Source organism: Aegilops tauschii, chromosome 1 (assembly GCF_002575655.3).
Source record: "Aegilops tauschii subsp. strangulata cultivar AL8/78 chromosome 1, Aet v6.0, whole genome shotgun sequence".
Classification (NCBI taxonomy): Eukaryota; Viridiplantae; Streptophyta; class Magnoliopsida; order Poales; family Poaceae; genus Aegilops; species Aegilops tauschii.
The window spans coordinates 424,238,804-424,263,196 of NC_053035.3; the positions used below are offsets into that span (position 1 = coordinate 424,238,804).

General features: G+C 44.5%; 1 pseudogene; it reads left to right on the forward strand.

Annotated features, from left to right (window-relative positions):
• Positions 1–11,090: 11,090 nt before the first annotated feature.
• On the forward strand, positions 11,091–22,134 carry LOC109783414 (uncharacterized; annotated as a pseudogene).
• The last annotated feature ends 2,259 nt before the right edge of the window (positions 22,135–24,393 follow it).

Consider the following 24,393-nt stretch of genomic DNA (forward strand, 5'->3'; position numbering starts at 1 on the left):
TTTTATTCATCTTCCTGTCTCAAAATGGACATCTCATATCATCTGAATAAATGCACATGTATGAGTTTTTTTCCTTAAGTGATTTAGCAAACAAAAAGGAAGAGAAAGGAGTGCATAAGAACGATAGGAATGAGAGGCATCGTGAAATGCCAAACTGCATTCCCACCTCAAGACAAGAGGTGAAGAACCAGTAAGTTAGGCTTTCCTCTATGTTATCATTCCCACTGCTCTGATGCCCTCTGTTTCTTCCTCTTACTAGCTCGCTTTTTAGATGCCACATTGAACATGTGCGCACATATATTTGGGTTTCTATATTAAGCTAAGCAACCAAGAAAGCCAAAAATGAATAGGAAGGAATGCTTGAGAACAATAGGAATGGGAGGCAGCGGGAAACACCAAGCAAGTTCTCACCTCCAGCACTAGAGATGAAACAAACCAAGTTAGGATTTCCTCGATGTTCCCACTCCCACTCCTCTTATGCCCTCTTTCTTCCACTTCCTTTCTCACCTTCAAGCTCTCAAGTTATCTAAATATGCGGCGACATGTCTATTGTTTCTCCATCAAATCTACTAATGTAATCCTAAGGGAAGAGGAAGGAGTGCACAAGAATGGTAGGAATGGGAGGCACCATGAAAGGATCCATGCCAAATATTTGCATCCCTAACAATAGAGATGCAAACTAACAAGCAGGGATTTCCTCCATGTTCCCATTATCAATGCTCTTGAGCTCTCTTTTATTCCTCTTCCCGGCTTACTTTCAGTGCTTACAAATCTAACAGAACAAAATCTCTCAAAGAACAAGATTGAATTGATGTACAAAGTGTTTCATCTTTGAGGTATAAATAATGGGTGGTGCACCATATGCAGAACATTAGAGGATAAAGCCATGAAGACATCTGGTGCATGGGGTACCATATTAAAGTCAATGATAATGGGCCCCTAATCACCGACCCCGCCATATTGTCCTCTACTCTTAATTTAGGGCATGTGTGTAAAGATCTCTTCTTCTTACCTTTATTACCCATATCCAAAACAGGTACATAATATCTATTGCAGCCTGTGCATTTATGAAGTATGAGAACATGTAGGAATAAGATATGAGATCAAAATAGTATGAACTTGGACGATTTAAATCCTCTAAGTAAACTTGGACAGATTACATAATTAACAATGGGGAAAGAACCCTGAAGTGACAACAAATTGGTACACTATATGTACTTTGGAGGTGAGCTGCACTATTATAGATGACAAATATGATTATCCCATGAACCTAGAGAACTCATGTTAGCAAAACCAAATGTATATAGGCCATTTTATCAATAGGAAAAAATGTGTATAGGGCTAGGGCTATTGTTCTGTGAGTAATTATTCAAATTCTGAAGGTTGTACAGAACTACATGCATGGAAGGAGAGAAATATAGGAAAACATATCTCCAAGGAAACTGCCACAACCCCTACAAGGAAAATACACTAAGGTATATTCAGTCTAAACTCACTGTACACATCGGTTCGGCATGAATCGCCTAAGCAAGACGATGAACCACCTAGTATTTTTGGGACAAGGTTCAAACACAAAGAGCGAAGGCCTGGAAAGATTTCAGTACTTCTTCCACCCATCGAACTACTTCGCAATTACAACCATGTAGCTTGGCCACCATCACTAGAAGGATCAAATCACCCAGTTGCAACTCAAACACCAATAAAGGTTCAAGAGTGGACAAAATAAGCCTTAACCCGCACATCTAAACAATCTATAAAAAACATTTTTTATGATCATGTATAAATTCCATTGGAGTTTAGAGTTTCCAAAGTTATTGTTTCTTACTAGCCTGCGTATATTTCCATTAGTTTGCTATGTGCATGTGTGAAGTCTCTAGGAACAGCTTGACCGATTCAGATCATTTTGTAGGGTGGATGCTAATTGATGCTAAGAAAATCTGCAATGTATGTATCATTACAGGTTTTTGACAGCTAATTACCATCTTTCTCACTAATTTCGGGTATGACTCTAAACTACAATGGTCAGCATTGTTGTGTCATTGATCTGATTTTATCTATGGCATGAGTTCAAGAAAAGAGAACTGGAGAAGAATCTATATCATTCTATTAATTTAAGTTTTGTGTCTCATCTAAATACGTCTGAAAGTGTTCCTGTTTATGTTTCCATGACTAACTAGCCCTTTTTCATTACTTGTAGAGTGCCCGCACGCTACAACGGATCCAAAAAACAAAGCAATATATCCTCACATGCCTTGAAAGTGTTGTCCTCCTGTACTATGAGTCACCCAGATTGAAAATTATTATCAGGAACAACTAAGATTTCATTTACATTTTGGTTTCATCATGGACATCCAAAGCAAGACAAGATCATGCAAATCAAGGTAGACGAACAAGTTTGTCATGTGATCATGTTGTTTTCATACGAATTAGTTCAGACTAGAAGCGATTACACGCTTTGCTATGCCGAAAAAATATAAATGCGACTCCTTTTATTATAGTTTGATTGTGTGATACATTACGAACTCAACCTGCAATGCTCTTCGCTTTGCTCATCTTGATAACGAAGGCCTTTATACCATGGAGAAATATGCATTTTCAAAATACACATACATAGATTTATGTCATTGCATTTAGAAATGACAAAGATATATCGGCATATCCATGCAAAAAGGATTTCTTCGATTAAATCAAGACACACTGAAGTAAGTGAATAAGATAATATACACTAAATAATATTGTTTGTTTCAATAGTGAATGAAAGAATATACAAAATAATATTGCTTGTTTCAACAGCTAAGTATTTCAAAAGGAAATAAGGACGAATGGAGTTTTTCCTCCTTAGTACTCCCATCGTTTCATTTCCAAGGTCTTTGGATGGCAAAAAAACAGGGCACGGTCCTCTATAGAGAAGACACCACATTGCATATAGGTCAATAAACAACTTAAACTTAGGCAAGTAAATATATATGGTCATTCTTTAAGTCATGGGTTTGCGGGAGCATAAAAAACACCATTCAATAGGTGCCACACCACAATGTATCTATTGATTGTAATGAAAGCCTGACCAAGCCAAGACGATGAAGAGAAATCAACAAATGGATGATCATTGGATGGATTTGCTAGCTACACTAATCTTCATTTTAGTAGCTATTTGATTGGACTATTACAATACATCCATTGGAGTGCACTAAATGTCCAACCAAAACTTTGCCGGCCAAGTGGCATAATATTTTAGCATTTCATCTAGAGGTGATTAAATCTCTTGTAGCATGTTTTTTTCTTGTAAAACAACCAATAACCTATTAGGGGTATTATAAAAAAACTATTAGAGGTCAATACTTTTTTCACTTCAATAGTATAAACACAAAATTCAAATTCGATCTGCACGCATAAAAAAGCTTCATATTCCCTAATTGCTCAGGTAATTTTTGTTACTCCCTCCGATTCAAAATAAGTGTTGCGGTTCCAATTCAAGACTACGACAGTTATTTTGGATTGGAGGTAGTAGATGATACCATTCTTAATGGCATATAAGGTAAAAAAATAGGAACCATGTGCTTGAGGTAGATGTATCAGAAACGAAGATCTCCATGATCTGCTCTATACCTTTATTTGCACATCGATGACCATTTTTACTCATGCTTGCTATAAACAGACATTCTCCATCCGTTTGGAAGTGAAGAAAGAACACAAAAAAGTTACACATGTCTATCTCCCCTACCTTCCAGCTATAGCTACACCTTCCTGGTACTATAGGTAGAAAACTAAAATGAATTATCTTGTCTACCTTCCAGGTACAACTACACACCTTAGGAAGGAAACAAACCGTCTCGTCTCTACCTTACCCTTGGGTTCATCACTATCTCCTACACCGAATTTTGCATCCTGATGACCAATTAGCAGTTGCAATGATCCAGATGACTAGGTGTGCCAGAAACTAAAGAATCACATCAATTGGGAAAAAATATGGTTACCGCCTATTGAACTGCATCATATAGTGAATTCAGATTGGCAAGTTAAAAATCTCAAGAAACAAATATGGTAATGCCTTCCACATTGTACGCGTGTCTTCAATATGGACCACTAAGTAGAATTAAACCATTTAAAAAGTGGACACTATGAAGCCTTTGTTATACTAAGAGGTGAAAAATTAACCATGGAAAGGAGAACTCAAATACCTAAAAAATCATATGTGTCAGCTACACGACTTCACCTTACATCTGAAAGAAGAATTCAAAGTGAAGGGGATGACCTGAATTACCAGAGCGTCACTTAGACCCATTGAAGTTATCATATAGTGAACAATTTAGATTAGCTAGTTAAAAATATCATGAAACTGACGTGGTACAACCTTCCAAAATATAGCTTATTACTGAACCACGATGTATGAATGCCATCAATATGGGCCACCAAGTACAACTAAACCATTGAAAAGTGGACACTGTGAAGCCTTTTTCTATTCTAGCAGATCACAATAAGTCATGGAAAGGAGAGCTCAAGTACCTGAAATTTTTCATATGTGTTAGCTACATGGCTTTGCCTTAGATCTGAAAGAAGATTTCAAAGCGAAGGGGGTGACTTGCATTACTTGAGTGTCACTTAATTAGACCCCGTCAGATGCGCCCTAGGATTTAGTAGTGTCTTGTCATCGCCACCCCCAGTTTCTTGCTTCTATTATGTTATTTAGAGGAGTGGGAGATGGAAAACACGACACAACCAGGATTCGTGTATCTTGTGGATGGTGAACATTTGCTCATTTTCCTAGTTGTAGTAGCAAGTCGGCTCCGTTGTAACCTTTAGCTTGAGGCTGGGATTGCTGTCCCTGGCACCACAATTTTGAGGTGCTCCAACGCCCCGCTCCCATGGAAATCCAATGCGGAGACCCGACCCATAATAGCATCTTCCATAACGCCTCCGACAGCTGCATGCAATAAAGGGAGCAAGTTAAAGGGCGATTATCACACACCAGCAAAGCATGCAGGGGAGGGAATGATGAGGGCCTTGTTTACCTAACAGCACCGGCTGGGCGCCGGAAGGCAGTAAAGACCTGGTCGGGGCACGCAAAGATGGTCTACAACGTCTCACATGTGGCCCATTAGCATTACCCGTAGATCCTCAATCCGGCGACACATCGTGCTACCGGTGGCCATGGCTCATGGTGGCAACTTGAGGCAATTGCCTCATCCGTGCAGCCTTGAATCACACCAAAGTAAACTCTAAAAATCAAAAAAATAATCTTGAAACTACAAATTTCAGCCCTCACAAACATATGAACAAACAGGTAAAGGGCACACACTTATAACACGCATCCATCTCCTTCCTTTTTACAAATCAGACCCTTAAGATAAAGTCTTGATGCAATGTGGCCTAGATGCATCCAGCACCTACCAGGGGTGCTATGGACAACACCTCCAGCAACAACATGCCATCATTGAGCAAGGGGTAGAGGGCCTCGCAATGGAGGTCGAGCAAGAGTAGAGGGCCTTGCCTTGGAGGTTGAAGAAGGCGCACCGAGACGTCCTAGTATAGTCTGTTGTCCCAGCAGTCCAGGTCGATGCATCGATAATCACTTCCATGCCAATGTCCAAGGCATGGAGCGTCAAATTTGGAGGAGTTGAAGGCAGGACCTCCCTTATTTCCCCCACCATCACCTCGACGACGAGAAAAGTAATAAGAGATATGACATGCAATAGAAAACAAGGAAAATCAAATCAACAGAGGACACAATATTTTAACGTGGAAAACCCCTCCCATGAGAAGTGTAAAAAACCATGGACGACAACCAGCGAAACTTCACCATATCGGGAGAGATTACATATGTCGGGGATTTACAACGACCTCCACCAGATCCGCCCCTCGCATCCCCCTTTCACCCATAGAAGGCTGCATAGAGGGGGGCATGGGGGCATCACACGCTGCTCGGATGCACCAACAATCCAAAAAGGATAAAGAGGCGCCATGCCACTTGTCGCCCCTTAGGAAAATTCCAAATCCCGACTACAAGTATATTCAAGGACGGCCCAATGAACTCCCCCTCCCCTCCCACTTTTGGTCGGCGACGTCGGACGAGGAGCCGGGAAAGCCCTACGGCTCTCAACGAGAAGGGGAAAGGAGGAGAGAGAAAGCCAGAAGAGGGAAATGAGTGGCGTCGGAGTCGAGGTTGATGTGGTACTCGTCGATATTAAATCCTAGTCAGTGCATACTCCACAACATGGCAATCATGCACCCTCGAGCACCTACGCACCATGGACCAACACATTTGCATTTTTTCCGGGTTTGTTTCCCATCAGCATTGGGAACATACTCTAGAACCTTCAGTGCTATGTTCTTCCCTCTTGTCTGTGTTTCTTTTTGCAAGTTTTATCAGTTTTTTCATTATATTTTCCTTTTTCTATTTTTTAATTTACATATTTTTAATGTGATTTTTTAAATTAATGAACATTTTTAAATTTCAGGAAACTTTTTTAAAATCCGTTTGAATTCATGAACATTCTTTAAATCCATGAATATGTTTTAAATTTGTGAATAACTAATTTCATGTACATTTTTGAAATTCATAAAAAATGTAAATAGAGAAAAAGAGAAAATAATAATTCACAAAAACATTTTAAAAGTATTTTAAATATAAAACTGGTCACGAAAACCGTTCAGAGAAAAAACCACTAGTACTACAGATCTCACAGTGGGCCGGCTCATTTAGGTCGCGAGGTGGAGGCGGTGCGTGTTTGCCCGTTGTTCACCGCGGAACGCGCGCTATAGCAGGTCGAGGTAGCAGGTTCATAGTTTGCGGTCGCCAATCAGGCGGCGCCAGAGAGTTTACTAACGTTTTTGTTGGCCACGAAAAGAACATAACCAGTCTGATTGAACTAAATGCATTCATTGTTTAGAACTCAGTAGATCAGAGCGAATAGTTCGTTCTCATATGTGCATGCAGCCATGCAGGTGAGATGCACTTCAGACAAAATAATCTACTTCAGCAAATGTGCACATTCATTACAGCTAACATACAGAAACATCATACAAATAGTTCCATCCTAAGACAGTGTGTTGGCAAATACTACTAATTGATCTATCAAAAAGTCTCACATTTAGGAATAGAGGGTGTATGCTTTATCAGGTACTCTCATCCTGCACAGTAGAATTTCAGACATAAATTGCCCATATTGGCCTTGTAATGGAGACCACAAATACACAAACTCACCAAACCTGGACTACATCCACCATTTATACAATTATACCACTGCTAAATTACTATAAATTCTGTATTTGACTCGTCTAGGGATATCATGCTTGCGAAAGCACGCTCAGAACAACCGAAGAAGCTCCATGGCGGCGAGCGTGGCGGCGGCACCGGAAATGCAGACGACGCGGCCATACCCATACGGCTCGCCGGCGGCGCTGCGTCCGTTGGACCCCGCTGTACTCCCTCTGCCGCCGGTGCTCCCGGGCACGTAACCACCTCTGGCTCCAGGTACGTAACTTCCTCCCCCGCCGCTACCCCCTCTCGGGGCACTGCCTCTGCCTCCCCCGCCTGTTCTTCCTCCGCCGCTGCTGCCTCCCCCGCCTGTCCTTCCTCCGCCGCTGCTGCCTCCTCCTCCTCTCGCACCACCGCCACCACCGCCGCCACCGCCACCACCGCCACCGGCGCTCCACCCTGCTTGGAACTGCGAGGCCACACAGAGCAGCACCACCATCATGGCGCAGAGCAGCCTCGCCTGGCCTCTTCCCATGGCCATCTCCCTCTCGCCCAGCAAGCTTCCCGTCGTACGTTGGGCAGATGATGGGCACCAACAGCGCAACCTCTGGCCTGCTAGCTTACTCGCTAGTCTTCCCTTTCGCTTCGCTATGGTATCGTGCGCGCCATTACCGGACCTTATATATGAACGGCGAGTGGAGCTCAGGGGAGGAGGGGGAAATTGCTTGTGTGCACGGCAGATTGGGAGACTGTTCGCCATAGGCCCATAGACGTACGCCGGTACGCGTATGGTCGCTCAATCACGGTCAAGACCGACGGGGAAATTTTCCATGCGATGCGTGTACGTGTGCGCTCTCTCAAGCCTCGGCCACACATAAGAATTACTGACGGACAAATCTTCTACTATACCGCGTATTCCAACAGAAGTCATTTGTACTTTTCTTCACGAAGGAAAGCGAAGATAATTTACAAGCTTTTGGTTACCTTGGCTCCAAGCAATTGACGTAATAAGCCACTGTTCAAGACTTCAAATACCACCTTTGGAGGCAAGCGTCTTCATCCAATTTTTACTTTTAAATTTCTTGATCCATTGAACATGTTCCTTGCGAGCTACTCCCTCCTTCCCAAGACGTTTTTTGACATTATAAGACGGAGGGAGTAGTAGATAGCTAGTTACATATGCCCCTAAGCATAAGGTGCACACTAGAAGAAGCCTTGTCAATCATTGATCTGAAAATTGCCGTGTCTATTCCATGCATTTGGCTAGGATTTATCAAAAGAGCAGGTTTATTTTTTCGGTCCCTTAGAGCAACTCCAACGGGCCGACCCAAACGAACGGCGATTTCATCCGCTTTTTGTCCGTTTGGGTCGGCCAGACGGACACGGACGTCCGCTTTCGCATTTGGGTCGGCGTATGCGCCCAATGCTCGCCCGACTCATTTTGACGGCGCCGACAAAAAAAACTGTGCATGCATATTTGAAATGAAAACAACTTAATTAAACATTAAAGCCGGCCAGGAAGGCCGGCGAGAGTCCACGCGTCCACATTAGCATTAAAAGAAATTAAAAACAACCTAATTACGAGGCGGCGCGATGCCCAGCGCGCCCTAGGCGGCGGCGTCATCGTCGTCGTCCTCGGGGTCGGTGAGGTCGATGAGCGTCGGCGCACAGGGGAACGCCGTGTTCCATGCGGCGGCGATGTAAGCCGCGGGCAGCTGTTCCGGCGCGGGGGGCTGTGCGGCCGCCTGTGCAGCCGCGGCCTGGCGCGCCTCCTCCTCAGCCTTGCGCGCCACCTCCTCGAGGTCGCGCTCGAGCATCTCCTCGTAATCGCCGCGACGGCGCTCCTCGGCCAGCCGGCGCTGGCGCCACATCTCGAGGTACGCCTGCTCCTGCGCCGGCGTCGCCCCCATCCAAACCGGTGGCGCGGACACCCACTCGCGCAGTACTCCCGTCCAGGAGTAGCGCTCGATGGGGGACGGCTCCGGGTCGGCCTTGACGAGCCGTCGGGGAGGGGACGGCGGGGCCACCGGCGGCACCACGCAATCGCCGGCCGTGGAGAGGGCAAGGGCCTGCGCCATGGCCGCCTCGTAGCGAGCCTCCTCTTCCTCCACCGCCTCCACCCTGCGCCACTCGTCCTCCTCGCTCTCGCGGTAGACCGCCGGAAGGGCCGCCTGGTAGGCGTCCTCCGCCGCCTGGTCCTCCTCGCGGACGACGAGCGGGGGCGGGGGCACGATGCGGTCGACCTCCCGCACGCCGCGTCGCCTCGCCTCCTCATGCTCGAAGGCAAACCACATCTTCCAGTTCGGCGAGTCGGTGGCGTAGGTGGAGTCGCGGCGCTGCTCTGGCGTCAGCAGCGCCCGCCGGTGCCGCACCTCCTCCGCGTGCGTCCTAGCCGACCACGGCGCCACCGGCACTGGGATCCTCTCTGGATCCATATGCCAGTCGTGCGGTAGGGTGACGTCGGGGTACGGCAGAGGCACGTGATGCTGCCAGTGCCACTCCGCCTGGTGCACTGGCACGCTCACGCGCACCCTCTGCCGGCGAGCCGGCGCCGGCGGAGGTGGTACGAACTCCGAGGGGAAAGGGACGGCGGGGGCCTTGCCCTTGGACTTGCTGCTGCTTTCGGCGCCGGAGAAGAGCCCCATTTGGCTAGGGTTGGCTAGGGTTTTGCTAGGGTTTGCCGGCGATGGGGGAGCGAGCTTGCCTAGATGTGGACGGCGAGTTTGGATGAGGACGGCCCCGCCGCACGGTCCGCTTAAAAAAGGGCGACCGCCGTCGCTGACGCGTGGGCCCGTGGTCATAAATTAAGCTGACCGCGTGGGCAGCGGGTAGTTGGGCGGCCGCCAGATGGGGACGCGGCGGACAGCGAGAAGGCACGCTTGGCGTCCGTTCGGCGTCCGCGCCGACGCATTTGGGGCGCAAATTTGGGCCGCAAATGCGTCGGCGTGGACGTGATTTGGGTTTGGATCGGCGCGTTGGGCCACCATTTTTGCCCGCGCCGACCCAAACGAACGCGGGCGGACGAAATGGGTTGCCCCATTGGAGTCGCTCTTAACTCTCTCATCAGTGTTTAAGTTTGGTCCACCAACTCAAATACAAGAAATTATTGGTCCAAAAGCGAAAAGGTGCTCCAACATAGACAATCCTGATATAAGTATCTAGGGAGAACATGAGGCTTCTCAGAGCTTAGCGACTCTCGGCCGTCGGATCGATTTTTTGATGCGTTGTGGACCGTTCGATCTCACTCCTGGTCGATATCAGCCGTTGGATCAAAAAAAAGTTACTGCTACAATGAATAGTAGACCGTTCTATGCCCTCCAGTGTGCCACCGCCTGTAATTTCGCTGCCCTGCCGAGGGCATTTCTGTCATTTCACGTACAGGGGTATAAAAAGTGGGCCGCTGCCGTGGGATGACCTAAGCCGCCTCCTCCCTCCCGCACCCGCGCCTCCCCCGCGCCCAGCTCCTCCCGCCTCGCCTCTCTCTTCCTCGAAACCCTAACCCACGCCCGCCTCCCAGCCCCGCCGCCGCCGCCGTCGCCTCCTCTCCTCTTCCTCCCGCCCGCGCCTCCCTGCCCCACTCCCGTTCAGGGCCAGCCCCACACCGCCGTCATCTCGCCTCCGCGTCCTCTTCCTTCCTCTCCTCCCCATGGAGCGACGGCGGCAAGGACGGCGCGCTGCGCCCGCCCCCTCCGCTCCACCAGAGCCCTCCCTGTCCCCGTCTGCGCCCTCGAGCTCGAGGACCCCCGGTCGCCCTCAGCCCTGGCGTCCTACCGGGTCCTGCTCGCCGCCCTCGGCGCGCTCGTCTCCGCCCCCTCCACTTTGTTTCCTCCGTGCTTCGATCTGGTACCTCCACTCCTCTCCATCTCCCCCCTCTCACCCACCCCCTCGCCATGCGAGTGTGTGTGTGTGTGTGTTTGTGCAACACTCGGTTTGGTCGGTCGCTGGTTCCTCCGAACAGTTGGTCCATTGAGCCCTGGGACACCTTAGGGGTTAGGGACGGACCCAGCGATGTGAGGGATCGAGCAGCGGCAGTAGCGGCGCTCTTCAACTTTTCTGGTTATACTAGATACTAATCTACAATTCTATATATGACATGCTATTTGGCTACCCATTTTCTTGATCTACTTGAATTAGTACTACAGAGATGTCTGATGTACGTGTGCGTGTGTGTGGTTTTGCTATTAGGAGAATCAAGGAGGTTCTGTTAGGAGAATTTCCTTTTGTTTCCATGGTTAATTAATCTTGGGAGTATTCAAAAGCAGGCCATCATTGCTATTAGGAGGGTCAAGGAGGTTCTGACAGTCTTTTTTGTTTAGTGTATGATGGTCACATTTGTATTGACATCAATATTTAGATTTAATATGGTTATTGGGAGACCTTACTTCTATAACTAGATCATGAATATCTTTTGATCTTCTAAGAAACAGTTCTCCTGGATATTCCAATTTATACCTGCTCATACATCTGTTATATTACAAAATCATGAATATCTTTTGATCTTCTAAGAAATAGTTGACCACGTCAGCCCACTCCACATTGCATTGAACTATATGCAGTTTACTTTTATCATAAACCATGTGGCTTAAGTTAAGCTTGGCGGGTCACTGATTACTTAGTATGGCAGCTCTTGTCAAAAAAATAGTATGGCAGCTTAGTATTTAGTGCTTACTGTATTAGTCAATCAAGTATGCCGAATACCCTGTTCTGAAAGCACACACATGATATTTGAAGCTTTGCATACACTTGGATGGTAACATAACACCCATGCTTTGAATTTTAAAATGCCAAATTGGCAATGCTCCTTAACTACCATATCTGCTCTGTAATCTCTAACTTGATCGATGGAAAAGATTTGTTTATGGTTTCTGTAATCTCTATCGGCTATTCCCATAGTAAAATACTTGAAGGTTTAGTCTTAGGGTATTCTTCATATTTATTTCCCGTTCGAAAGAGAATCCCTCTTCCCGCACCTCTAAGCGGAGCACCCCTTCGAGCCCAAGCCGTGGTCAGTATCCTAATTAACCTGCCGCTTCTTGGATTATTAATTAGTGAGACAGGATCAATGGAGTTCGTAGTATACTTTGAGTTTATTTTACTGGCTGGAGAAAGAACAAGAGCCCTTTCTTGGAGGGGCGTTCACGTGGATGACCGAACTGAGTCCTCTTCTTTTTTGTATCTTGAAGTACAAATATGGTTTGATTTGATAGTATATCATAATATAAATTGTTAAGATTCTGAGTCTATAATCTATAGACAGTTACAGTAGTTATGGTCAATTAATCGCTCCCCTGATTTTTGTACATTATTCTCACACAAAAAATATTGTTTGTTCCTCTCTTTTTTCAAGTTCACGCGTTGTACTGGAGATTACTGTAAGACACAAGCAGAGAGGATGATGTGGTAGTCAAGTTCTTCGTGGAAACCTTGCCTTAGTTGATCTTGCGGGCACGTAATAGCTATTCTTTTTGGGCTGCTATTTTCTTTTCACCCTGTCAACAAAAGTAAACTGCAAAACGATTTTCTTTGAGCAGTGAGCAAGCCTCTGAAATGAATAATTTTGGCCAAAAGCTCAATTCGATCTTGCTGTTCTGTGGCTCAAAGGTTGTTGACTACCGTTGGCACTGCCCAGTTAAGTCTATCAGGTTGTAAGCTCCTCCATGTTATGTTCCTTTGTTTACTTTTAGTAAGATTTGCCCAATTGTTGGACTGGTTAATTCCTGTATGACCAAATAATACATTGGAAGATAGAAAAACATGTCTGCATGCATGTAACATAGAAGCCAGTGTTGAGCATGAGAGCCATTTAAGAGAAGCTATCTGAAGCGTTATTTTTTGTACTATTCCATTTTAGGTTCCACTGATCATATATTTCTTTGGGGGCATTTTAGGCTCCTTTCAAGGAAGAACGGTTAAAATGGGATTAGGACGATCTTCGAAAGCGCTAACAGGTAAGCATGTTTCTGGTGTACCTGGTGCTACAGAGTAAAATTAGGCATGCACCAACTGTTAGCTTCTTTCATTTTTCAATTCTTCAGGCCAGTAAACTCTGGTATAATGAACTGGTCACACAAGTTCCTGAGTCAGCGTTTGTTAGAAGGTTTTGGTTCCTCAAGGTCGGGTCTGCACCCTCGCACACATCTGCACCTCCGTGGACTGCAACTCCACCTAGGCCGCTGCTACATGTTCACCTATCTCCCTCTCTCTCTGTGTCGGCTGGTCATCTAATTCTCTTAGATTGCAGGTGAAAGAACATGCGGTGCCCCCATGTTTGGTTTTGGTAATTGATGACAATCTCTATGGACTAATGGTTGCCTTGAGTTATATTTGAAGGTTTTGTCCATAGGCTTTTCTTGGAGTACATTTGTTGGTTTCAAGGAGAGTTTGTGATGACCAAGATGCTATTCAAGGAATTACCTAAAGATTGGTCTTGGAGAGGTTGATCAAGACTAAGTAAAAGAGTGAATCAAGTTGATCAACACACAAAGCGTAGAAGATGTACCGAGAGGGATCAAGCGATCCCATGGTATGGTAAGCATTGTCAATTACGCTTTGTGTACTAACCCATGATCTTCGTGAGAGTTCTTTGTGGGGTTAGGTTGCGGTGTGCAAGTTCAAGGAAGCATCACGAAGAGATCAAATGCTTGAAGCTTGTCGTCCTTTGTGGTGACAATGGACTTGTGAAGATGTGCGGAAGAGTGGCTCACCCATAGTGAAGTATGGGGGAGCAATCAACTAGTCTTCATCGAGCCAACGCAATCAAGAAAGGTGGTCCAACTTGAGGGAGTCAACATCGTCTTCATCTAGCTCAAGTGGACCATGTGCGAGGCAAAGGTTTGCCCTTGATAGGTTTTCTATTTTACCGGTCTCATGATGGTAGTTGGGAGACCATGTTATAGGATCGATTGTTGTACTATCAAGGGGGGCTCTCGATGAGTAGCTTGATCGTATCATTCGTAGAGAGCTCAAACCATTGCATCCTTGCATCATCTTTCTTGGTTCTTGTTTGCTTCTCTTTGTGAGTTTTGGAGCTTTTGGTCATCTTGTTGACAAGCTCGAGTTCATCAAAAACGGAGTTCACTTGCATCTTCTATGATGTTTTCGATGTTGGAGGTTATGCCGATTCTTCTCTGTTGGAGGTTTCACTCCTCTATGTGTTAGGCATACCTCCCCTACCTCTTCTTACTATAACACTCGTTGTCTTGTATCCAACAAGCTTGATTTTGCTCAATTCGGAGCTCATTTGCAGAAGTTATGGCAGTTCTGGTTTTATTGGATCCATCTGTTGTCTTTAGCTGCGTTTTGAAGGCATCCAAGTGCTAAAGCCTCTGTGGCGTGCGGTAGTACTGCTCAAGGGAGCGGTAGTACCGCTCCTGTGAGCGGTAGTACCGCTGCCTCTAGCCCAGAACGCTGGCGCGCACGGAAGTAGGCGCGGAAGTAATTTTTTACTTCCACGTCCTGCGCGGTAGTACCGCTCCTGGTGAGCGGTAGTACCGCTGCCTCGCATCATGTCGCTGATTGCGTGCGGTAGTAGGCGCGGATGTAATTTTTTACATCCGCCCTTGCGCGGTAGTACCGCTCCCTGTGAGCGGTAGTACCGTGCCGCCTTTTTCTCGTAACTAGCTCCAGCCGTTGTAGGCGCGGCAGTTATTTTTTACTTCCGTGGCCGCGCGGTAGTTCCGCAAGGGCAAGCGGTAGTACCGCTCCTGCAGTAGTACCGCCCTGTTGCCCGTTTGTAGTGTTGTTTTATTAGGCTTCTGCCGCCCTAGCGGTAGTACCGCTTGTAGGAGCGGCAGTACCGCTCGTACGAGCGGTAGTACCGCTCGGTGCAGGCTGTGAGCATAACGGTTGGATTTTCCCCCTCCTATAAAAGGGGGTCTTCTTCCCCCAATGAACCTTATCCTTTGAGCTTGTGTTCTTCCCCCGTTGTTGACCTTCTTCGAGCTTGCTATCTCTCAATCCCTCCATGGATTCTTGCTAGTTTTTGAGGGAAAAGAGAGAGGAGATCTAGATCCACATTTCCACCAATCACTTTCTCCTCTATGTGAGGGGAACCCCTTGGATCTAGATCTTGGAGTTCTTGGTGTTCTCCTTCTTGTTCTTCCTCTCATTTTCCTCCCTAGAATTAGTTGCTTCGGTGGGATTTGAGAGAGAAGGACTTGGGCACTCCGTGTGCCCTTGCCATTGCATTTGGTGCATCGGTTTGAGTTCTCCACGGTGGTACGTGGAAGTTACAAGTTGAGAAGCTTATTACTCTTGGGTGCTTGGTACCCTTGAGCTTGTTCCTCTTGGGTGCTTGGGCGCCCTAGACGGTTGGTGGTGTTCGGAGCTCAATCATTGTGGTGTAAAGCTCCGGGCAAGCGTCGGGGTCTCCAATTAGGTTGTGGAGATCGCCCCGAGCAATTTGACGGGTTTCGGTGACCGCCCCCAAGGGCTGCCAAAGTGTACGGGTTCGGTGACCGCCCTCAAGGGTCCCTTAGTGGAATCACAGCCTCTTGCATTGTGCGAGGGCGTGAGGAGATTACGGTGGCCCTAGTGGCTTCTTGGGGAGCATTGTGCCTCCACACCGCTCCAAACGAAGATTAGCATCCGCAAGGGTGTGAACTTCGGGATACATCGTCGTCTCCGCGTGCCTCGGTTATCTCTTACCCGAGCCCTTTACTTATGCACTTTACTTTGTGATAGCCATATTGTTTCTTGTCATATATCTTGCTATCACCTAAGTAGTTTTTCTTGCTTAGCATAAGTTGTTGGTGCACATAGGTGAGCCTAGTTGTTGTAGGTTTTGTGCTTGACAAATTAACCGCTAGGTTTATTCCGCATTTGTTCAAGCCTTAACCGTAATTATTTTAAAGCGCCTATTCACCCCCCCCCCCCTTCTAGGCGACATCCACGATCTTTCAGTAGGTCACCACTATCACAGGGCAGGACAAGGTCTTTGCAGTAGCTTGGATGTGTCATCGATCTCCCGAGCGCGATTCCATGACTAGCTTGTGGTGGTGGGTAATTTAGTGCAACTCTGCCTGCTCATATCTGGAGTATGATAAGAATTTGGTGATTTTGTGCAGTACTTTAGCTTGTTGTAGACTTTTAGATATATGTAGCAAAAGCAAGTAGGGCATGTAATTTTTGTAGCTTTTATTATGATACATCTTTTAAACATGTGCTTTGTTGTACTTATTATTAGCAACCGTAGCAAGAACGGTTGCTGATCTCTGTTGGACACACCCGGATGGAGATTTCGATATTTGCATCAGATATCTGTATTTATTTTAATTCTGCTTGCTCTGATTAAAATAGAAAATACCATCGTTATCTTATACATTGTTCTGTTAGGATTGAATACAACAAGACACGTGCCCATTTCCGCTATTGTACCCTTGAATAAAATGGTAAATACTGCAGTTATCATATACAATCTCTCGGGAATGAATACCACAAGCGCATTTTTGTTAATATCTCCTGCTTCCTGATGTATTTGTTTCTTGGTAAAAGCGAACTTCCAATGAATATTTTTGTGCTGGAGCAGGCTACAAGGTATGTATTCGGCTGTGCATATTTAATTTTAGTATCTGGTGGAGATGCCCTGTTCAAGGAGAGGGAGGGTGTGTAAACTTTGTGAAATCCTTTCCTATTGATGACTTTGCAAACTTATCAGGAGGCGGTGTTAAGAAATCTAAACAGTTTATGAACTATATAGGAAGACATTTATAGGTTATAAATAGTCAGTTCTACTTCTGCAGATTTTCTAAATAAGTGACGAAGTTTAGTTAGTATTTTTTTTCCTGTCACTTCCTTATCTAGCAAAATTGCGAACCCATGGTATGAGCCACTATTGCAAGCATTATCATTATGTTCTAAGGGAAACATCAACTTTCCAAAGACAATATCCCAAACTGGACAGTTGATACATGGAACCATTTTACTTTAATATTTAAAGTATGGCTGCAAATCTGGGATGCAAGAGGTGAAAATTCATTGTCTACTCAGTTTCTCAGTTTTCCTCTTTCAGAAGCAAGAGATTTTTCAAGACCTTGATCCACTGCTGTGGCACTCCTTTGGCACCGTTGCTGCACTGCTCCAGGTAGGTTACAATTATTGCAAAATTCTAAATTCAGTTGCAATGGCAAGAGTAAGTATGTACTTGTGCAGTTCTGGTTATTTGAGTTAGGGTGGTTGTGCATGTGTATTGATTCTTTCAATATAAAATTTATTGATGGTTCTGTGCATTCTCCTTATCCAGCCTGTCTTGCTGTTTTGAAAATATATGCAGGAGATTGTGTCAATCTACCCTTCACTTTCATCTCCTACTTTGTTGCCAGTTGCATCAAACCGTGTCTGCAATGCACTTGCACTTCTTTAGGTATGCTTTTACATGAGAAAGAAAGGAAACCCTCACTCCTGGTGGGCCTTCTGGTGGATTGAGAAGACTACTGCTTTCATATCATGCTTGCTTGCCATCTGCCCCTCAATTTCATTTTACTTCTTTTTTTAATTGCAGTGTGTTGCTTCACACCTTGAGACTAGGATCTCGTTCTTGAATGGTACTAAGCGCTACTGTTTCTATGCCAAGTCTTAAATATTTCCATCGTTTATAATTATTAAAAAGCTTTCCTCATTTTGGTGACTTTACAGAATAAGTAAATCTTAACTAGCAGTGGTTAATAATTGAGTCTTCTTCCTTTTCCTTTGCAGCTCACATCCCACTGTACCTGTACCCGTTCCTAAATACTACCAGCAAGACCAGACCTTTTGAGTACTTGAGGCTTACCAGCTTGGGTGTTGTTGGTGCTCTTGTGAAGGTAATTTAAAACTAGATACTTACGCAAACTAGGAATGGATGGTCCATATTGATTTTTGCTTTAAATTGTGAGAGGGTTGAACCAGAGGGGAAAACGGTGATTGGGATTGGTTGTATTCTTTTTTTTTGTAGACTATATATTGTTCTTTTAGTATTCTCATTCCAGTAATCTAGTCATTTTAATCAAATGGACTCGTTGGGATTGGATCCCAGGAATCCCAACAATAACCGTTATTTTTGAACCAAACAGGCTAATGATTTGTTAGAAATTATATTGTTTCTTCTTTTGGATATCCGATTTGCATATCATAAGAGTATTTTTTGTTGCTTTGTTTTTTATATATGCAGGTTGACGATTCTGAAGTTATTGGACACAAGCAGCTGCTTGAAAGGACATCTAGAAAAAAGGGTGCGTTATTAGATGCCGCCTCTCCTAATTCATAACTGCTACTAGGCTTCTCTTTTTTACATATACAGTATATATTACTTGCTTGGCTAATAGCATCATATCCTACGTCCTGCTCGAACTCTGTATTTATTTTCGTTGTGTTGTTGCTATTCTCTTGCTTGTGGCGTGTGGCCTATAATATGCAAATATTCATGACAATGCTTTTGGAATGTGCAATTCAGGAGTAGAAATAGCTGTAAATAAATGATGCTTTTGTGCAATTCATGAAAATGATTTGAGTACCGAGTTCTTCGAAAGGGTTGGAATGTGTAAGGTTAATTGTTGTTCGGAGGTCATTAGGTTTATCCATTTCTACTCTTGGATATTTGCTCAGTGGCAAGACTTGCTAGACTATTGCAGCATTACAACCTGCTAGATTGAAGTATACTGATGTTTGCTTAGCACCTCCAGTTTCATGGCATGTCATTTCAGCCATAATTTTGTTGTAGGTTTGCATAGATAAATTAGTAGCACTCTTGGTTTCAAAGTGTGTGTTTCATGGGACTTAGCTTTGTTCAAGAGACGTAACTCCAATTACAATTTTCAGCCAAAATTCTGCTGTATGGAGACATTCAGTGATTCTTTCTTTTTTATCTGAACTAAGCCATAATTCTAATGGCTAAACTGAGCCATCAATGTGCTCCTCTTCCTCTCCAGCCGTCGCTCCCATCATGACACTACGCGGCATCCTTTGGTTGAGGTGCCCCCCCTCCCCATGCCTCTTTCCTGTGCCTTCTGACATCGTCGAGCCGATTAGAGTCGATGGTGACAAGGATCACGCTCATGGGATTTCGCTTTGCACCTCAACCACTCCTGCTAATGTGGATTAGGGGATGGATTGATGGATATCGCAATTTTGGTTGCCTGCTTGGACTGAAGTCTCTGAATGTTACAAATTCATTTGTCATCATGATCCTGTTTTTTTTCATTGTCGCCTTTGGATAGTCAATATGATGTTAATTTAGCTTTCGCCTATGCAAGTTTGTCAGGCACAATAAAGATTTGAATGTTTGAATCATATCAGCAACAACTTGGAGGTGCTTATTTTCTCCATGGGGTCTTTCGGAAGCTTAAAAATAACACAACAAAGGTTCGCTCTAAATGTAATATTTTCAGGGATTTTGTCTACTTGCTTGAAAATTGGAAAGGGACATTTTTCTTGATAATTTAACCCATCAACGGTCAATTGCTTACATGTTGTCGTTTCTCAGGGTTTGATTTATATGTACTGTGAACTGCAAATACCTCGGCTCCTTGCAATATAGGAATCAATGGTACCCTATTTACTTATTGAATTATTGATTTCCTATATTATTTTGCTTGCGAAGTTCAGATTCAACTTAAGAACATGGACTGTTTGTGCTTGCTTGTAGGTTCCGATATTACACCAGAACTTTAGCTTTCTCGGGCATGTGACGATGGCTTCCATGGAAAAAATCATCAGAGTGACTGTCGATGACCTTCAGGTCCATATCTCTCTCAATCTCGATTTTCTCTTATTTTGCAGATCGGAAGTGGACTAAAAACTGAGATATGACATGTCTTGAGAAATGCTAATACCATGATAGTTTGATGTCTGTAGCAACTCTTTTATTTTCGTTGAAACTTTTCTATGTGATATTGAGCACCGTATAAGTATCTTTTGGCAACTTCTACCATATATGTTTTACTTGGAAATTTAGCCCTGGAGCATCTATTTGAGCATGGTTCAACATTGCATAATGCAGTTGTTTTGTATTTGATTGCAAGATTTGCGCCTAGAATGCATAATGCCCAAATAGTAGGACGTGTTGCTGCTCTTGTCTTGTGGTGTTTGCGCTCACATGGCTTGTGGCCGTCAGGCAGATCTTGTAGTTCATGACTTCACTTTTTACACTATCTAGCGAAGAAATACCGAGTTGCTGGTTACTTTCTTCCACTGACTATGATCTGCCACATTCATCTATAGGTATATCAGCGTCAAATGACAAAAGAATGCCTCCAGAAAGTTTGTTCATCAGGCACAAGCGAACGACAAAATGCAGGATCAAGTACATAAAGTTATCTTTTGCTTTTTTTATCCTTCAAACAGCCAAGTAAATAGATTTCTCATGGCTCTGTTTTCACTTTTACAGTGGAATTCTCTTTCAACAGAAGATCTGCATGATCTTTTTACTCTTCATGAACAAGTCAGGTGAACTTTGCTTCTCATGGCCCACTGTAGCATTTTCTTTGTGAAACATGTAAAGTTAAAACACTGATTTCGTATCTCATTCATTATTATTCCTTAGTATCCAAATGATATTACATCTGTTGTATTAACATGATTGGATTTTGTGTTTTCTTTTGCTACTAAATAATATTTGCTTACAAAATCTTATTCCGGTTTCAGTGCGAGAGAAAGTTGCATGCTATATGAGTGTTAAACGCCATCGAGCGATCTGAACAGAGCCGTGGCTCGAGTCGTTTTCGCTGTCCTGGTCCATGGGTCAGGATTGATGCTTTCCGGTAACTCCGACAGTAGCCGAGTAAACGCAAGCATGGGTCGCTGGGAGCAGCTGTCTCCTACCTCTCGAGCCTGGATCCATCTTTTATCGAGAGCGGCAGCCTCGGCGAGCCACCGTCTGTGAGAAGGGACCTACGGATACCCGTGAAGATGGGGTTCCTGCTGCAGCCGATTAACAGGTGCAGATTTGTGTTAGTGATGTGCGCAGTTCCGCAAGGATTTGTTTCCGCATTTCTGCATCTAACCTGAATTTTGGTAAATGGGGTTATGTAGACGCACCATGAGGGAAGCAGTGTGGACGGCCAAATCTGTGCGGCAGAAGTGGGGGCAGAGGCAGCGATTGGGAATTCCGCTCAGTCATCTGATTAATCCATAGAACAGATCGATCCCAAATTGCCTGGATAGACTAGAAGGTATGTCAGATTCCCGATCATATAGTGTTTGGCTGAATTACATCTTGCAGATTTGAGTAGAAAGTGCCACCACTTTTCGGCAGAAATGTAGTTAATAGAAAATATTAAAATAACAAGGTTGGTGTTTGTTGCCATGGGTAGCGGGGATTTTAGCAAATAATTAAAATTGTTGGATGATGCTTGTGTGGCGCTTCAGCCAATCTATATTTTTAATCCGTAAGCAGTTAGTTGTTCCTGATGAAAAGAATGTGATTATGGATCAAATAAACATGGTTACAATTAATTCATAGTGTTGTGTTTCGTGGGGAGGGATTGTTAACTGTATTTATTTTATTTTGGAATCATGTCTGCATCATTATTTGAGAAGAATGTGGTGGGCAATCTGTTGCATGAACTAATTGTGTATGAACACTTTTATTTGCACACAGAGTTAGGATTTGGGCCACCGACCCAGGCAGGGCGCATGTGTATACTCAATTTGATAGGTGTACTGTTACATTTAGTTGGTTACTGACTTTTTATAATAATTTTGTCCATCAGGTATTCATGTGGTATAACTATCACGTGTCTGATCATATTCCTGTGGTACCCTGCAACTCATGTGCTTGTGTTGAACATTACATGTGCTTAAGATTTATTAAACCATGGAATAGATATGGAAAATTAGCATAGAAATATAGATACTGTTTAGGCCTTGTGTACTTATGTTCAGATTGAAAAATTCATGTATCATGTCCTTCTGTAAGAAACTTTCTAATCCAAATGATTGGAGTGCTATCGTTTGGCCATACAAAAGCATAGAGGAATTGTAAGTAATGTGGTCGATGCTCGATAGTATCAGGTTCGTGTGAGGCAGTCCCTATGAAGTACATCGACAAGACAGATGAATTGCGGCACTTATTAGTATGCTTCTTGATTATGGCTCCGTAGTTGGCTCTTCTTTATTATGTCCCGTTCTTATTACCTCCTCTTATGTGTTCTTACTTTTGGTATCGAACTTCGTGTCGAATGGTTATCTTTTGCGGTCGTATGAACGCACCAGCTTGATCCTGCCTTATAAACTTATGTTGATCTTAAGCTCTATCACAATTAAATGTTTCTTTACTTTATTATCCTCTATAAGTGCAAATGTTATACCTGGTTTCTACTAATATAATGTTATATGCTTCGGCAAAATGCTGGGACCGGCACCCTCGCGCCAAGGCGCGATTCCGATCTAGTTTCTTAAGATTGATGTAGACAATTTTGATGATGTTGTGGCAAAGTATCTCACACATAGCAGCTCGCTCAACACTAGAAAAATATATAGGGTAAATATGTTTTTAGAAAATTGAACATTGTAAGGGGTAAGCATGAGAAATCCCAGTACAGTTACAAAATTGCTAGACCTTTCTAGACAGGGAGAACACTTGATTATGAGCCAGACACGCGTTTAGCCCACCGTGGGTTCATCACAAAGCACATCGGTACATCATCAAAGCGTCGTATCACGTGAGGTTATCGGTTCTGTCTAATCTGTTGCCTTTTCCGCTGCAAATTGCAAAATTTTGGTTTAGCAGTTTTGGTCCATCGACACCGCTAGGAGACTTGGAGGCAGGACCCTTCCGGAGACGTGCGCGTCGAGTTTGTGATCACCGGCTGCCTTCGTCGGCTCCAATACATAGCCGCCTCGACGGTGCCCGGCTGTCGGCGCGAACGCTGGAGACGAGTGGCAGACCGTGTGGAGGAAACCATGTAGAGTCGCTGTCAAGGACTGGACTGGGGTCCAGTGGCTGTAGAAGTGGATAAGCTGTGCGGGATTTTTCTTCAGCACCACTACTCGTTTTTTTTCTTTAGGAGATAAAGCAACTTTATTCATCAAAATTCACAGATAGTGGGATACAATTGGGGTTGTGGGGTTGGCCCAACCAAGTGTGCCGCCCCGGTCCTCGACCAAGAGCAAATCTAGCTAACCTATATGCTTTCATATTGGCTGCACGACCTTCGAAAGTAAATTTATAAAGAAACTGGCTTGACCGGATTATAATCTCCCGAACTATAGAACCGTTCTTCCCCATACTGGCGTTTTTTATGTCTTGGATAACCTGTTTGGAATCAGAAGCGACCATCACATTGTGTAGGTTTAGATCTTCCGCTAGGGCGAGGGCCTCTATGCATGCAATGGTCTCAAGAATCAGAGGATCATCCAAACCAGCTAAAACCAGTGCAGAGCTTCCAATATAAGAACCATTGTGGTCTCGGCAGACCGCCACAGCCGAGCCTCCCCTTCCAACTCTGACTCCAGCATCAACGTGGATTTTCGCATAACCCATCGGCGGAGCCTTCTGGCGTGTATTCATGCGTGTGGCCTGAACCTGAGCCACCCCGCCTGGCCTATTGGTAATACCATTATCGGATAGCACAGATAGCTCCTGTTTGAATTTCTGAACAAACGAGTGGGTAGCTCCAGGGGTTTGGAAGATGTGCTCGTGAATGGCCTTCCGTAAGAGCATCTACAGCCTCACGCCACAAATTGGCTTCAAACGACCGGGCGACACGCCTGGTCACTGATCGGTCATGAAATTTTAACCAAGCTAGATGCATCAAACGGGCCTCAAACATTCGGGCTCACCAGAAACCCTCATATCCAGCATAAAATATTGGGCGATTCCTATGTGACGCTCACGTGCGTCAAGCCGTCGCCGCTTCGCTGAAGCAAAGAAACCGATCGACACGAAATGGGCCGGCCCACTTGGAGCGAGGAACTGGTTTTGGGAAACTTCCAGAAGGTTCCCTGAACCGGGTTTTTTCTTCTTTGTTTTCTTTCACAGGTTTTTCCGGTTTTCTTCATTACTTCTATTAATCATTTTCTTTTTTCTTTTCTTCTTCTTATTTCTCCCTTTTCTTTTCCATTTTCTACATTTTGTGTTTCTTCTTCCTTTTTCTTTTTTTGTTTTTCATAAATTCAAAATATCCAAAACATGTTCAGATATTTCGAAATTCGTTTGACTTTTCAGAAAATGTTTTTTGAAATTCCAAATTTTGTTCACGTTTTTGATTTTTTTTTCATGTTTC